Genomic DNA, 17,993 nt, shown 5'->3' on the forward strand with positions numbered 1-17,993 from the left:
TTTCCTGCATTTCCTTGGCCTGTTTTGCAGCTCTGTATTTGCAAAACAGTGCTGTTTCTGAAGGCAATACCCGCCCTTGGAAGGCTTCAGGGCAGTACCGGATTTTGCCATTCTGAGGCTAGAAGCAGGCGGCGAAGGGTCGGGCGGGCAGGTGGTCCGCGCGGGAGGAAGGCCCGGGGGACCCCGGCTGGGAACGTACAGTGCCCTGCAGGTGGCATCCCTCCCCCGGGTGGGACCCTCCCGCCAGGGCCCCCACAGACCCGCCGTTCGCAAGGAGCCGTGCGGACCTGTGTGACCTTCCTCCCAATTCCAGTCTGAGGGAGGAGAGGCGCGGGGGTCGGAGCGCACCTGCGACCCTGAGCCTCCAGCGGCCCCGGCGGCGGGGAGAGCGCGGGGGAGCCGTGGACCCAGGGGCTCGTGGGAGGCTCGACCCGCTCCACCGACCGCCCAGCGCGGGCGCCCGGGATCACGCACGCCTCGCAGCCCACACCCGCGCGGCTCCAGTGGCGCAATCGGTTAGCGCGCGGTACTTATAGGACAGTAGCTGCGGGCGATGCCGAGGTTGTGAGTTCGAGCCTCACCTGGAGCAGCTTTTACCGGCCCTCCCCGGCCGAGTCGGCACCCGCTGCCACGACGACTGTTCACCGCAGCGAGTTCAGCGAGGAAAGGACCGTCAGACAGAGACTCGGGCCCAGAGTCAATAAAAATGGCCGAAAAATACTCCTCCGCCTGACTTGTTCACTCCACGAAATCTGGGCAGTCTTGGTTTTTGGTAAGTCTTTCCGTGGAAGGTCCCCTGCCCGCAACCTGCCTTCCCTGCCTCGGTTTCTCCGCGCCTCCGGGCCGCGCCGGCACCCGCACCGCCCGGCTCCGCCAGGCCTGCAGTGACGGCGGAGACGCGGGTGTCAGACGCAGAAAACCCGCTGACCGTTACCACCTCGGACTGGAGCCGGGAGACTTGCGTCTGGACAGCCCATTGCGGGGGGGGGGGGGGGGGGGGGGTTCCCGCAGACAGACGGATTCGAGAATTCGTCCGCGGGCGGGCGCTCCGCACCGGCACCCCTGCTCCGGATGCCGCTCCCCGCCCGGAGCCGCCCACCAGGCCCTGCAGGCTCCGAACAAGGCGCGCGGACCGGCTAGGGAAACGCTTGGTAAGAAGTGGCAGCGAACGCTTTACTCACCCAGATGTACAGCGGACATATGCGTAGAGGTTATTCACAGAGCGAGTTATCTCACCTACAAAGGAGATTATAAACGATCAGTTAATTAACGGCCACAAATTCCTCCCATCTCTCCACATGTCCCCTTGCAAGGGTATTTTGCAGGACCTTCCATCAAGAGCTGGGGTCTACTTCTCCGCCTCTTGGACGTGACCTGATCTTGTGATTGACGAAGTACAATGCGGCGGAGGTGATTTTGCAGGAGATGCAAGGTGAGGCCTGGAGAGCCCTTCCAACTGCCCCTCTTGCTCTCTTGGGGCGCTGAGACCCACCACATGAAGAAACCCGTCTAACCTCCTAGAGAACGGAGGAGCACACAGAGAGAGAGAGATGCCGCGCCATCCTGGCCATCCCAGCTTTGCCAGCCGACACCCCAGACATGTCAGACTGACAGATGACTGCAATCACCTGAATGACCACAGGCAGAACCCGCGAAAGAACGGCCCCGCTGAGTGAAGCCCAATTGTTAACCTGCAGAATTGTGAACAAAAGAAACAGTTTTGAGCAGCTCAGTTCCGGTGAGGTTTGTTACAAAGATACACATGACTGCTAGATGCACTTAGCACGGAATAAGAGTGGAGGCCAGTTAGCAGAGTATGACTTTGGGGGACCTTCTCATGGTCCTAAGCATTGGATCCTCTCTGTTCTTACCACAGCATAGAGACTCCAAATCAAGGGGGCCTTGGGCTATTTAAATTTATTCCAGGAGTAAACCGTCTCCTTGGGTCCTTGCACCAAGCCCAGAGCTGAAAAGCCCAGAATTTGCGAATCTCTAGAGCAGTAGAGGTGTGAATGAGTAGGCAGTGTCTACATTTCTTGCCTGCTATTGCAAACAGGCCAGGCTATAGGATCCTTACTCCCCTCTAATTGCATCTTGCCACTGCTGGCTGGCCAACTGTCAAATGTCCTGGTTTGCCTTGTCACCCATGACAAGGAGACCAGGGCTGAATCCACATGGAGAAACATTGCATATTGAAGTAATTTAGAGATACCACGTACTCACATCTGGTAGCTTGTCGCCTAATATTTTTTCAAGGAAATCCTATAACAGAAATTCGACCTTGCGGTCATGGTGGCTGGAAGTTACATGTATAGTTCTTTTTTCAGCTAGGTCTCCGGGACCTTCCTGAGGGGTTACCCACAAGATACTACATGTAGGCCAGACTTGTTTGCTTATACAAAAAAGCAATTATAGAAAATAATATATTCATAGTGTATTGGTGGACCCATAATAGAGAAATGTAATATATTTGCCAATAACAACAGAGAAGACAGAAAGTAAAACAGCAGATATAAATACCACTATATCAAAAATAACCCAAGTTGTGAGTGAATCAAACCAGCAATCAAATGGCAGAGACTGTCATTCTGGATTTAAACAAAAAGATACAACTGTATGTGGTCTACAGGAGATACACTTTAGATTCAAAGATAGGATAGTTGAAAATAAAAGAATCATAAAAAGATACATCATGCCCACAGCAACCACAAGAATGCCAAAGTATCTATGTCCAACATTACACAAAGTAGACTAAAACAAACACACAAAAAGGTTCTAGAGATAAAGACCAACATTTCATAATGATGAAATCCATCAGAAATATGTAACAATTATAAATACATATGCACCCAATGAAAGAGCACCAAAATACACAAAGCAAAAACTTTAAGAAATAAAGACTATTCAACAATAATGGTTGGGAGATTTCAGAATCCTACCTTCTTTTTTTTTTTTTAAGATTTTACTTATTTATTTGACAGAGAAAGTCACAGCGAGAGAGGAAACATGAGCATGAGCAGGAGGAGAGGGAGAGGGAAAAACAGACTCCACACTGAGCAGGGAGCCAGATGCGGAGCTCCATCCCAGGACCCAAGGATCACAACCTAAGCTGAAGACAGACACTTGACTGAGCCACCCAGGCACCCCAGGATCTTACTTTCAATAATAGATGGAACTAGACAAAAGAGCAACAAAAAAATTAAAGATTTGAACCCTATTATAAACCAGACCTAATAGACATCTATAGAACATTCCACCAACCACAAATAAATATTCATCTCGAGTGCACATGGTACATTCTCAAGGATAAACTATATACTCAGCCACAAAACAAACCTTGATACATCTAAAAGGATCAAAATAATACAAAATATATTCACCAATCACAGTATGAAATTAGAAATTGATAACCAAGAACTTGATAGAACTTACAATTATGTGAAAATCAAGCAATGTACTCTTAAATAACAAGTGGGTTAATGAAAAAAACCAAAAGAACAGGAAATACTTTAAGATAAATGAAAATGAAAGCTTAACATATGAAATCTTATATGATGCAGCTAACACAGGGCTATAACACACACACAGCTATAAATTCTTATGTTAAAAAAGAAAACCAAACAATTAATAATGTAACCTTAAGGCACTGGAAAAAAAGAGCAAACTAAATCTAGCAGCAAGTAAGAAGTAAGAAAATTAATATTAGAGGGAAATTAGTGAAACAGAGAACAGAAAACAATAGAGAAATTCAATGAAACCAAAAGCTGGCTTTTTGAAAAGATCAACAAGATTGACAAACCTTCAGCTGATTGATTAAGGATAAAAGAGGGTAGACTGAAACTCCTAGAACTAGAAGTGAAGGAAGGGGGCATCACTACGGACTTCACAGAAATAAAAAGTCTTATCAAGGGATACTGTGAATAATAGTACACCAACACATTAGATTACTCAGATGAAGTGGACACAGTTTCAGAAAAGCACAAACTAATGAAACAATTCAAGAAGATTAGATAATATAAACAGATTTATAATACACAAAAAGATTGAATTAGTAACCAAAAGACAGAGAAAAGACCATTCCCAGGCATCTTGACTACTGAATTCTACCGAACGTTCAAAGAAGAATAAATATCAATTCTTTACAAACTCTTTTATTTTAAGATTTTATTTATTTTTTACAAACTTTTATTTATTTGCTAGTGAGAGAGCATAAGGAGGGGGAGTGGCAGGCAGAGGGAGCCTGACGTGGGGCTCAATCCTAGGAGCCTGGGATCATGACCTGAGCCAAAGGCAGTTGCTTAACTGACTGAGCCACCCAGGCACTCCTACAAATTCTTTTAAAAAATAGAAGAGAAGGAAAGACTTCCTAACTGATTTTATGAGGCCATTATTACCCTGATGCCAAAACCAGACAAAAGCATCACAAGAGAACTACAGACCAATGTCTCTTATGAACATGGACACAAATCGTCAACAAAATACTAACAAACTCCAGCAACACATAAAAGGAAGTGGGATTTATCCCAGGAAAGCAAAGTGAGTTTAACATGTAAAAATCAGCTATTGTAGTATACCACATCGGTAGAATAAAAAACAAAAACCACGTGATCACTTCAATAGATACAGAAAAACACTTGACAAAATCCAACACCCTTTCCTGATGAAAAGTCTCAAAAACCGAGAACAGAAAGATACCTCTCCAGCCCGACAAAGGACATCTGTGGAAAAAACCCACAGTCAAACTATAAATGCCATTTTTCTTTCATTATGGTGTCGGTGGATGAACTAACTTAAAAAGTTCTAATGCTGTCAAATCGGTCAATCTTTTTCCTTACTGCTGTCATGTTGTTCATGTTTATGAAATTCTTCCGTATCCCAAGCTTTCAAATACATTCTTTCTAATTTTCTAAAATTTGTATATATTTGTCTTTTACATGTAAGTCTTTAACTCAGATTTTTTTCTCTATGATGAAGTACTGGTCAATACACTTATGCTCATTTTTTTCTAGAACTATTTACCTAAAATTTTGCTCCCCCCCATCTGTAGTGCATCCTCTCTTCTCTCCGGCGTCCACACTAGCACGAGCTCTCTGTTATGTTTGATGTCTCTGTTTACCTATCCTGGCCAATGCCATGCTTATTTTAATTACTGTTGAGACTTTTAAAATTTTTTTTTAAAGATTTTTATTTATTTGACAGAGAGAGATCACAATTAGGCAGAGAGGCAGGCAGAGAGAAAGGGGGAAACAGGCTCCCTGCTGAGCAGACAGCCCGGGACCCCGGGATCATGACCCAAGCTGAAGGCAGAGGCTTTAAACCACTGAGCAACTCAGGCACCCTGAATCTTTTTTTTTTTTTTTTTTTTTTTTTAAGATTTGATTATTTAAGAGAGAGAGTAAGCACATGAGTGAGTGTGGGATGAGGGGCCGAGGGATGGGGAGAGAGAGAATCTTAAGCAGGCTCCATACTGGGCTCAGAGCCCAAGGCTGCCCTTGTTTGACCTCTCAACCCTGAGATCATGACCTGAGCCAAAATCAAGAGTCAGATGCTTAATAGCTGAGCCACCCAGGAACCCCTATTTTTCCACTACTATTTTTCGGAGGTGCCTGGCTGTCTCAGTTGGTAGAACATGTGACTCTTGACCTTGGGGTTGTCAGTTTGAGCCCCATTGTTGGGCATAAAGATTATTTAAAAAAATTTTTTTAAATTGTGTGATGATGAAATGAGTTAATATTTTTAAAGAATAAGTATTATTTTTCCTTGTTGGAAAAGACAGAAGCAAATGGGTGTTAAATGGTATTGCTTTCTCCTGCCAAAGGTAATACTGCACCATTTTCCTGCTATGGTGGCTTTAGCTCTTCCTTGTCCCTTTCTGCTGTAAGCTTTTTAAAAGCATGTGGGGCACCTGGGGGGCTCAGCCAGTTAAGTGGCTGCCTTTGGCTCTGGTTGTGATCTCCGTGTCCTGGGATCAGACCCTTTGTCAGCTTCCCTACTCCCTCCCCATGCTCGTGCTCTGTCTCTCACTCTCAAATAGATAAGTAAAACCTTAAAAGAAGAAAGCATCTGCACACCAAATAGCATGGAGAGTATGGGGGACAGTCCGGGGAATCGTAGCTGCACAGACAGGAGTTGTTTATTGACACTATTGAAATTAAGCCTCTCAAGGCAGAGACCATTGAAGTTGTTCATTTCTGTCCCAAGTAACAGGAAGTGTATATGGACTTGAAAATACACCAATATTTGTTTAATTAATAAGTGATTTATTCCTAGAAGAGTCTGAGGTCTACATGGGATTAGCCTTCACGCAGCAGCCATTTCATCATGAATTCATGCTGTGATGGCTTCTGAACATCTCACGATTGCCTGGCGCTTTGCTCCTGAATTCCCTGCATTTCCTTTCTTCCTGCCTTTCTCCTGAACGTCGCCTGTACGTTCCGCCCTCATTCATTACTCTCTTCATGTCTTCCATAAGTCTTTATCATTCAATAGTGAAAATAAATTGTGTTTTGGAGCTCTTGGGATTATTAGGAAAACAAAGAGCGTATTGTTTATTTTCTCTGTGTTGACTTCCGTATTGACATCACGGGCACACTAACCTGCTCATTAGTGAGAACAAGACGTGATGTGTTCGAAGATGGCCATCACGTGGTAGGCGGCTCGTGGACGTCAGTGTTCTTTTCTTCTCTTCCTGCTTACTTCTTTCTTACCCTCTTCCCCCTCCCACCACCTTCGTTTTCCTCTCCTTATTCCCCGGCTTCTTTGCCTTTTCCACTTCTCATCTTCCAGCCCTAGACTCCCAAACACCTTCGGTCCCCACTGGCTCTGTCTTGACCAGGGTGTGAGCCAGAGAACCATGCGATCTCACATGTCACTATCAGCCTTGATGTCTTTCAGTGGTAGCCTTCCGGCCCAGGGAAGGCAAGGACACCTTGAGTAGCAAAGCTCTTCTGGCCTCTAGTTTTCACTTTTATCCTGGTTGCAGGATGGATGTGTCAGGCTTTCGGGAGGGAGTTCTGAAATAAGCCTGCCATGTGTTCTTTGGGGTCTAGATCATTTGTTCTTTTCATGCTGGAGGGGTGCTCCAAAGCTACTCCGGAGTTTATCAGAATTTTGAAACTCAGGCATCTGGGAAAGCAGAGTCTTAGTCTAAGCCTACTTAGATCTGATCTGCGAGATGGGACCATAAAGAAAAAGTTTCCTTAGCACACAAGAGCCCATTACTACAAGGTGAGCAAAGGTTACTCATCACAGATGGTTAGGAATCAGTAACACTGTGTGAGGGGTGGGAGGGTGTCATAGACTGAGCCCTAACTAGGTAGGGATATTGGAATTGGAGTCCTTCCATCTCTATTAACCACATGCTATGGTATATCACTCCCCCTCTGCGAGCTACAAATATGTAATGTAAATGATAAATAAAATTTATTGTGCCAAATGTCATGCCTCATACTCAGTGCTTTTTGGATGTATTTTAATCGTATTTTTTATTTTCTGTATTTCCTGATGCTTTGACATCCTGGGGCCTTGCCAACCCTGGAGAAAGACTGTCCCTGTCCCTGAGGGCTAATCAATTCCCAGAGGCAGTCAACAACCCCCTGTGACTGCCCCTTTTCCATGCAAACCAACCAGTCCAGAGTTCCTGCTCCAGACGGTTTCCTTATCAAGCTCTCCTGCTCTAGGCCACTGTTCTCCTGCCCTAGTCATCCCAGGGCCAGGTACCAGACTCCCAGTCCTAAGCCTGTTTGCCCTGCCTCACTCATTCCTCCCACAAAAACCACAGAGAAGGCTCTTGCCCAGCTCCACCCCACCCCCAACTCCTGGCTGACCCTGGTACTTCCTCATATGGCATGGCTTTTGTTTCTGGGGATCTGTGAGTACAAAAACTTCTTTCATGACGGTCAAATCCTGTGTGTTTTACCACATCCGATTTAAACAAACCAAGGGCATATTCCAAAACAATATGTTAACATTTAATCTCATGAGGCGGGTACCCAGTAGCGTGGGACTGAATGCTGTAATGTCTGCGGTGACTGCAGGAAAAGAGTTTTGCATGACTGCCCTAAAGGGCTTTAGGGTTTTGAAGCAAAATTCACTGTCCTTGTGCTACTAGTCTCATTTAGAAGCCCCAAGAAGTGCTTAGAAGTCTAGAGAAAGAAATGATTTCTATCTTCAAAAAAAGCTTCCAAAGTCTCATAATCCACCAGCCCTGGCACAGGCCAGAAACCACCTCTACCTGGAGTTCAGTTCCAGAAAGGATCTGGAGGAGGCAGGGGGATGGAGGGGGCAGGGTCAGACAGGCAGGCGAGCAGAACTTCAGCCAAGCAGCGCCCCTTTTGGTTTGGATTGTACGACATGCTCTCAGAGCTCCTCAATGAAGACCATTGATGGCTGATTAAAATAAGAAATGAAAACTGTGTAATAAATAAAGTTTTTCTATCAGATTCTTGGGCTTCTGTGGAGTAAAAAAGAAAGGGGCTCCTTGGATGGAAGCTTAGCGGAGGTGTCCTCCCCAGTCCTCTCATTTTCTCACTGTGGGTAACATAGCTTCCACAGCTCATAGTTTCATTCAGACAGGCCGTTAAAATGTATTACCATCTATTAGCTCTTACAAGCTATTACGGTGTAATACATCGATATAATCTAATATCTTACCTTTGTATGTAATATCATCTGAGAATAAGGACAGTCCTCTTTCTTCCTCTCTAGTCATGTGACCTTGTACTCCCTTTTTCGCTCATGACTGAAAAAGGCAAGGAATGATGCACACAGAAATCCATAATCTTGAAGAGAAGTGATAAGAGTTAGTGTCCCTGATTTCTCACCAATCTCAAACAGAATGTTTTCATTATTCTGCATACATTCAATATTTCACATTAAAGATTGATGTTGGTGACAATTTTTCAAAGATGCCAGGTTAAAGAAATTACCTTCTATTGTTAGGTTGCTTGGAGTTTTGATGGTGACAGAATGCTGAGTTTTAGCAAAACCTTTTCCTGTCTCTACTGAGGTGATCATGTGGTTTATTTCCTTCTTAGTGTGCAAAGCGTAATGATTTATTTTCTAATGGTAAACCAGCCTTGCAACCTTGGTATAAACTCAAGACCCAAATGACTTAAAATTTATTTTGCATGTGATTGTGTTCATTTCCTTAACTTTCAAGATCATTCATGTCCGTGTTCCAGAGTGGGACTGACCTGTGATCGTCCTTTCTCCTAACGTCCCTATCGGGTTAGGTATGCAGGTAATACCGGCCTCGGTTCGGTAGTTTCTTCTTAAAAAGTTGAATATAAAAAAAAAAAAAAAAGTTGAGTATAAACCCACCATATGGCCCAGCCATTCCGCTGGCACATATTTACCCAAGAGAAATGAAAGAATATATGCCCGCAGGGCTATACACAGACGTTCACGGCAGCTTTATTTACAGCTGGAGGTAATATAAATATGCATCGATGGGAAAACGGGTAAGCAAATTGTGGTATATCCGTGCAACAGAATACTATCTAGCAATAAAAAGAAGTGAATTACTGATTCAAGCATCATGGGTGAATCAGAGAGCCCGTATTGTAGGACAAACATAATGACAAGAGGCAGTGGTTGCGGGAGGGGAGTGGTCTGTGTTCATTGTTTCTATTGTAGTGACGGCTTGATGAGTTTATACCTATGTCAAACTCATCCATATGTTTAAATATATGTAATTTATTCTAAGAAAACTGCCTCAACAAATCCATTTAAAAGGTACATTAACTGGTAAAAAAAAATCACGATGGCACTCCGCAAACCTGATGGTGTGTCTTGTCTTTCTCCCTCTAATTTTCTATGCTGGGGAAGTGTGACCTCCCTGGGCTCGGGCTGGCCGCCCTGGAAACGGACGGGGGGCCTGCGGGGCAATTCAGAAAAGCCTTCACTGGGGCTCCTGCCGCAGCGTGGACGGGAGAGAGAACCCCCCCACCCCAGCCCCCGGGCTCCCCGGGTTAGGTCAGGGGCGTTTTCTCCAGAGCTTAGGTGGGAAGGGGCTCGGGGCCGGGGGCAGGGGCGGCGTTCGGAGAGCACCCGCGCCCCGCAGGGTCGTGCTCATTCCAGGGCCGCAGGTCCCCCACCGCGCTCCATCCCCACCCCGGGGCGACGGTCCCTGCTCTCGGAGCGGGAGCCCGTGGGAGTTCAGGCCGGGTCCGCCCGGTGCAGACTGGTTTGTCCGGCGCTCGCCAGACCCCCACCCCCCATCCCTGCGGGACGCGCGGCTCCAGGGGCGCAGCCTTCTGGTTGGCTCCGGCGGGGACAGCCCCCCGAGCGCGGGGTTCCGTGGCCGGGGTGGGGGACCCGAGGCGTCCCCGCTCTGAGTTAGGTCCGATCAGATGGATTGCTTTGACAGTTTCAGAGAAGCCTCCGGTAGGCGACGGGCGGCGGATTAGCTCCGTAGGAGACTTTGAGAACTAACTGAAAACATGTCACAGTTCAAGACTCTTCCTAACGGATCCTCCTCCTGGAATCTCACTTGCCGCGCCTCTTGCTCTGACATTTCGTCCACTCCGTCTCTATCTCCGCCGTGTTCCAACGCGTTCTCTGCTCTCGCCTCCCCTGGGGGCTGCAGGCTCGGGGCAGGGGCGTCCGCAGCGCCGATGTGCGGGGCTGCAGGTGGTCCCGCGGCCTTGGGGGAGGAGGCGTGAGCTCGAGTCAGCGGGACTCACGCCTCTGCTCTGGGTTCCCTCGTGCGGGAGCGAACTCCCCTCGGGAGCGGCGGCGTCCACACCGGCTCAAAACGAGGGGTTTTCCGTGCGTCTGTTGTGAAATCCTCACGCGCGGCCTTGGGGTGCCGGGAGGGGGAAGAGGTCATCACTGGCCCAAGTGACCGAGAGGGACCCGCGCTGCAGGGACCCAGAGGGCAGAGCCTTCGCGCTGCCGGCAGCTGCCCCGCACACCCGTGCACCTGCCCGGCACACCCGTGCACCTGCCCCGCCGCGCTTCCTGCAAAGGGCGGGTGCGAGCGCCGCCGCCGCCGGGCCGCACTGTCCCATTTCCTTCGGGAGATGGGGATCAGGGTCCTGAGGGTCGGGACACACAGGCCTGGGGGAGAGCAGCGTGAAAAAAAGAGCTGCAACCACGAAGGGATTCGAACCCTCAATCTTCTGATCCGAAGTCAGACGCCTTATCCATTAGGCCACGTGGTCCAACGGCTTTATTTTTGCAAAAAATACGTCAAGTGTTGCGAATCCAGGCTCTCCGGATTATTTGTGCCTTGTCCTTTGCAGCCCAACAAAGTCATGTTACTTCTCGGTGAATCCCACTTCAGAGAACGTGGCTGCCGCTCGCCAAAGCCAAATCACTTCACACGGTGACAGGCGAAAGCACAGCGGGATTCTGGCTTCCTCCACACTCCCCCCTTTAAGCGGACTCCACATGTCCTTTGTGAACGAAAGTGCCTACTTGTGCAGCGCCCCGGCTCTGCCCTCCTGGTTCACAGGAGGAAAGGACCGACCATCCATTTGTGATCAGGGCCAGACTCCCAGGTCACCTTTAGGAGGACAAAGTCAGAACAGAGACCCCCTGGGAGTAAAGGAAAATCACCACGAGGGGTACAGTAACGTAGGCCCAATGCTGCTGGGACAGTGTCAGGTAGGGTGGGATCCAGGGCACCTCCCAGGCCTTGGCCTTCCTGGAAACCACACAGCATGAAGCTGCAGTGCCTTCCTGGAACCTTTGTAAGAAGGCACAGAAGGTCGGAGAAAGGGCGGTCCTCTTGGGCAGCCACACAAAACCGATAGCCCCAAATCATTCAATAAATTGAATAAATAGTCAATTTTTTTCCCACAGAGAGAATGTCAAGCCCAGATATTGTCATCTGGAAGATCCGCAAAATATTCCAAGGAGAAAAATTTCAAGTGGACAAAAACGCCTCCAAATATAGTGACAGAGGGAAGTCTTTTCATCTCATTTTATAAGCCTGACTTTGAACTAAGGTCAAAGCCAGACAAAGACAATGTGAGAAAGGAAAATCACAGACAAGGAAATTTCTTTAACCAGATTTTTTTTTTAAGATTTTATTTTATTTATTTGACAGATAGAGATCACAAGTAGGGAGAGAGGCAGGCAGAGAGAGAGAGAGGAGGAAGCAGGCTCCCTGCCAAGCAGAGAGCCCAATGTGGGGCTCGATCCCAGGACCCTGGGATCATGACCTGAGCGAAAGGCAGAGGCTTTAACCCACTGAGCCACCACTTTAACCAGATTTTTAAAATACAAAAATAATATGCAGAAAACAGTACATAAAGGTAAAAAATTCAAAACATTCTGTTTGAGACAGGGGACTCCTGGAGTAGACCAGGAATTGTCATTTCTATTCCCTACCAGACAAAAGGAAAATTAAAAAAAAAAAAAAGGTATCATGACTAGAAAGAAACAGAACTGTCTTTAAAAAAAAAACAACAAAAAACCCAGACTGTATGCTTGTGTATAAAGATCAACTAAATAAACAAAAATAAACTATTATAATTAGTAGAAGAGTTTTAACACATTTTCCTGACAGCTGTAACAATTTGCAAAAGCAATTACATGCAATAAAGAAAAATCTAGGGGCGCCTGGGTGGCTCAGTGGGTTAAGCCGCTGCCTTCGGCTCAGGTCATGATCTCGGGGTCCTGGGATCGAGTCCCGTGTCGGGCTCTCTGCTCAGCAGGGAGCCTGCTTCCCTCTCTCTCTCTCTGCCTGCCTCTCTATCTACTTGTGATCTCTGTCAAATAAATAAATAAAATCTTAAAAAAAAAAAAAAAGAAAAATCTAGAAACCACACAAAATAAGATAGAACATGATATGTCAATAACAAGAAAATCTCTCAAAACAAAGATAGCATGGTTTCATTTATAGAAACTACAAACTAAGTATACTAAATAATCTATTTTTTATGGATACATCATAATATTTAAAGAAAGAGAATGATTACCGCAAGTATTGTTATACTGGTTATCTCAGAGTGAGAGAGACATGTAACAGGGAAATGTTCTCTTTCTTAATTGGCGGCTTTTTCTTTTTTTAATTGAAATGTAACAAACATCCAGGAAAGTATTGAAACATACATATATACAGATGACTATTTGCAAAGAGAACGTATCTGTGAACATTCACCCAGACCTTTTGTTCCACTCTATTGCCACTGTTTCCATCAAATGAGACCCAGAACTAAGTTTGTCACTTGGGCTATGTCAGGAAATAGATTATCACTGGCTAGTCTCACAGCAGAAGGTGTCCTCACGCACCTTGCAATGGCTTTCTTCATAAGGTAACCACTCTCTTGATTTCTGACACCACTTACTGATTTTGTACATTTAGTAACTTAGAGAAATAGAGTTAGACAAAATGTACTTTTATGCCCGGCTTCTCTCGAGTAGCAACAGATGGGAGTCATCCATGTTGCATTTAACAATGCTCTTTTTTGTTGAATCGTATGAATATGTCTCAACGTATTTATCCATTCTGCTCATGATGGACATTTGGGTTGTTTCCAGTTCGGGGATATCATGAATTCAGCTATTAAGAATGCCTGTGCAGGGTGTCTGGGTGGCTAAGTCAGTTTAGCCCCTGATTCTTGATTTTGGCTCAGGTCATGATTCAGGGTTGTGAGATCAAACCCTGTGTCACCTGCTCAAGATTCTCTCTCCCCCTCTCCTTCTGCCCCTCCCCAGCGCACTCTCTCTCCTCTCTCTCTAAAAACAAACAAACAAACAAACAAAACCCACCACTCTTGTAAATCTCTTTTGTGTGTGTGGACTTGCGCACAAATTTTTTGGGTACAGTGATTAAGAGGTTGACTATTACTGATGTTTGCTGATCCTTTCAAGACTCATCACTCTACACAGGGCTCAGCCAGCTCCTGAGAAAGAGCACAAGCTCCCTCTCTTGGCACCAGTGGGAAGGTCAAACTGCACAATCCTGGTTCAGACTCAGGAAACTTCACCCAGCCCCACCCTCCAGCCACAGTAACAGCCAAAGCTACTCACCCATCCTTGCTCGCTCAAACCATTTTGGACTTCTTTGGGAGTCTTGTCTGCTCTCCCCAGAAAGCCTCATTATATAAGAAACGTTTTCATATCCTCCTGGTGTGCATGTAGCATTATCAGTCCTGTGATTTAAACGCAGTGGGGGTGGGGCACTTACTTTCAGCCGAATGATTGCAGGACAGATGTGTACTTAGGACTGGAATTGCTGAGTCATGGCGAGAATGTTTAACTCTCCTACGAACACTGTTGCGAGCAGCGTATGTGATTTCCATACATCTGTAATTACATAGAAAAGAAATGGACAAGCTGAAAACACCCAAGGATGAAATATAACAAACTAGAGGGGTATCTTGGTAGCTCAGTCAGTAAGCATCTGCCTTCAGCTCGGGTCATGCTCCCCTGGTCCTGGGATCGAGCCCCGCATCTGGCTCCCTGCTCTGCGGGAAGCCTGCTTCTCCCTCTCCCACTCCCCCTGGTTGTGTTCCCTTTCCAGCTGTCTCTCTCTCTCTCTGTCAAATAAATAAATAAAATCTTTTTTAAAAGTACGACAAACTAGATAAAAGGTAGATGAGAAACAACTTCCCAACAAACTCCGCTGTTAAACACAAGACCTTATTTCAATGCCACAGAAGCCAGTGGATTTCTACTCACTTGCTCAAGGACTGATTTTCTTGTAATAGGATGATTGTTCCTTTGTACGTCCAGTCCTTTCCACTGTGGTGTCTGAACACAGGCAACATGGGTAACAAAGCTCACAGCAACAATCTGAAGCAGAAGCCAGGCCCCTAATCAGTTGAGAAATCTCTTTCTGTGGCAGCTGATTTAGAAGGATGGGAAAGTGATCTTTCATAGGTAGGAATTGTGTGGACAGTCCGAATGCATATTCCAATTAATTGTCTCAGTTTGGAAGAACTGAAGCCTCTGGCCAGTGTCTACCTTAGAGAAGGGGGGGGGGGAAGTATGGGCTGTCAACTCTGCATTCATACAAAATACATCCTTGCATCTTTTAAAAGGTAAAACTACTTGCATACATTTCTCCAACATGGTAGAAAGCCAAAAGACCTACATCTCTGAATTACACTCCAGTTTCTCTAAGGACATTGGTTTCCATCCTACTGCTGCCGAGACTCTTGGGCATTTTGTGCAATTAAAGCAATTACTTTCTCAGATAAAAATTGGTCTTTCAGGGGCGCCTGGGTGGTTCAGTGGGTTAAAGCCTCTGCCTTCGGCTCAGGTCATGACTCAGGGTCCTGGGATCAAGCCCCGCATTGGGCTCTCTGCTCCGCAGGGAGCCTGCTTCCTCCTCTCTCTCTGCCTGCCTCTCTGCCTAGTTGTGATTTCTCTCTGTCAAATAAATAAAATATTTTTAAAAAATTGGTCTTTCAAAAAGACAGAAGGGAATTCAATTTGAAGTAACTGGCTTGGCGGTACAGCATTCTTAAGTAATGTAGTTAAGTAGATGAGCATTTAAAAAATGGTTTTACATATTTGTCAGAGGGAGGGAGAGAAAGAAAGCAAGCACACGAACTAGGGCAGCCAGCCACAGAGGGAGAGAGAGAAGCAGGTTTCCTGCTTAGCAAGAGCCCAGTGGGGGACTCGATCCTAGGACCCTGAGATCATGACCCGAGCTGAAGTCAGACACTTAACCAACTGAGCTACCCAGGTGCCCCTCAAAATATGTATCTGATAAAGAACCAATATCCAAAATATACAAACAACTCTTAAAATTGAAAAACCAAAAAAAAAAAAAAAACCAACTCAATTTAAAATACGTCAAAGATCTTTTTTTAAAATATTTTTATTTATTTATTTGACAGACAGAGATCACAAGTAGGCAGAGAGGCAGGCAGAGAGAGAAGGAGGGGAAGCAGGCTCCCTGCTGAGCAGAGAGCCCGATGCGACCCTGGGATCATGACCTGAGCGGAAGGCAGAGACTTTAACCCACTGAGCCACCCAGGCGCCCCAAAATATGTCAAAGATCTTAAAGGACATGTCACTAAAGAGATACGCAGATGGCGAACAAGCATATGAAAAGATGCTTCACATCATATGTCCTTGGTAAGTGCAAAAGAAAGCAACAATGAGATACTACTGCATACCAATGAGCATGGCCGAAATCCCGAACACTGACAACACCAAATACGGGCAAGGATGTGGAGCAACAGGAACTCTCCTCCATTCTCGGTGGGAGTGCAAAATGGTGCAGCCACTTTCGAAGACCAAACCAAACATACTCTTACCATGTGATCTAGCAAGCACATGCATTGTTATTTACCCAAAGGAGTTGAAAACTTACGTGCATCCAAAAGCTACATGCGGGTGTTGATGGCAGCTTTACTCACAATTTCCCAAACCTGGAAGGAATCAACATGTCCTTCAGCAGGTGACAGGGTCAAAAATCTGTGACACATCCAGACAATGTTGTCCAGAGATAAAAGGAGATGAGCTAGCGAGCCAGGAAAAGATACTGAGGAACCTTAAATGCATATTAGCAAGTGAAAGAAGCCTGTCTTAAAATCTGCACACTCTACAATTTCAACTACATGTCAGTCTGGAAAAGGCAAAACTACAGGGACAGTAAAGAGTTCAGTGGCTGCCAGGCTTTCTCGGTCGAGTGGCGGGTGAACAGGTGAGTCGGTGCCCCAGAGCGCACTTGTCCAGAGATGAAATGATGACGCATAGCCTTGAGCAAAGAGAACAAAAAGAGGCCAGAAGGGCTGCGCCCAGGCCCAACAAGAGAAGTAGGCGCGGAGTGGAGCCCCCAGTCTGGGTGGATTCTCAGTTTTGTTCATGGGAGGTAAAGTATGCGGACGCAAGGAGCGACAAGGAACTCAGGAAAGCCGACCGTGAGAGGCAGCCTGGAACCGTGTGGCTGTTAGCACAGATCCTGGCGAGGCGTTAACCAGGGGCTGCAGGGGGTGGAGGACTGACCTCAGCAGGCCTCGCTCTCTTACCCACCGCCCTCGCGGTTTTCCGCACTGAATGATGGGGAGGAACGGGCTTTCCCACAGGCACAGAGCTGTTGCCCTTTGTGCGGGTTCCTGAAGTCCTATTCTCCCACAGAGCACCAGGAATTCTTAGGGCACTGAAAGTACTCCGTATGATACCGTAATGATGAGTACTTGTTACATTCGTCCAAACCCACAGAATGGACAGAAGAGTGAATTGCCGTGTAAACTGTGAACTTGGGTAATAATGTATGGATGTAGTTAATTCGAACAAATGTCTCCCTCAGGTTCAGGATGGTGACCCCTGGGGAGCCTATGCATGGCTAGGGGCAGGAACTTTATGGGAAATCTCTGTATCTTCCCCTCAATTTTCCTGTGAACCTAAAACTCTTCGCCCACCAAAAAAGTCTTAATTTTTAAAAGAGTACTTTTCACATTTTTTTCTGATGCATTCTTGTCTATAGGCAAATCATTTGTTCTTCATGAACTGTTTTCAGAGTGCTCTGAGAACTAACTGCCCAGGAATCACAGGGACTTGCAAAAGCAAAGATGCATTTCCAGCTCAAGCTATTTGTCCATCGTGATCCGGCCCAGGGCGGTGGGCCCTCTCCACCCAGAACACGGATGGTCCCTTGACAGAGGACAGAAAGAGAGACGGCAAATCAAGGACTGCAACGCGTCAGTTCTGCTCACATTTCACTATCCAGGGTGAAGTGAATGAGGCGAATCCGACCCCAGGAAATAAAATCTTACCCCTGGGAGTAATAATCTGATCCCAGGGAATAAAAATCTTATCCCTGGGCGTAATAATCTGGCCCCAGGAAGAGGCAGCAAATACTTGTGAATAATAATCATCTACCATGGGCACCTGGGTGGCTCAGTGGGTTAAAGCCTCTGCCTTGGGCTCACGTCATAGTCTCAGGGTCCTGGGTTCTCTGCTCCGCAGGGAGCCTGCTTCCCCTTCTTTCTCTGCTTGCCTCTCCGCCTACTTGTGATCTCTGTCAAATAAATAAATAAAATCTTTTTAAAAAAATGTTACAAAAAATAATAATCAACTACCAC

General features: G+C 46.3%; 2 non-coding genes across 2 annotated transcripts; one reads left to right on the plus strand and one right to left on the minus strand.

The window, feature by feature from the left end:
• The first annotated feature begins 497 nt into the window (after positions 1 to 497).
• On the plus strand, positions 498 to 589 carry TRNAI-UAU. Its single transcript is given in 2 exon segments — positions 498 to 535; positions 554 to 589. It is a non-coding gene; the product is annotated as a tRNA-Ile (tRNA).
• Positions 590 to 11,092: 10,503 nt separating this feature from the next.
• Positions 11,093 to 11,165, minus strand: TRNAR-UCG. Its single transcript has one exon. It is a non-coding gene; the product is annotated as a tRNA-Arg (tRNA).
• Between the last annotated feature and the right edge of the window lie 6,828 nt (positions 11,166 to 17,993).

This window comes from Meles meles, chromosome 5, assembly GCF_922984935.1.
Source record: "Meles meles chromosome 5, mMelMel3.1 paternal haplotype, whole genome shotgun sequence".
NCBI classification, from domain to species: Eukaryota; Metazoa; Chordata; class Mammalia; order Carnivora; family Mustelidae; genus Meles; species Meles meles.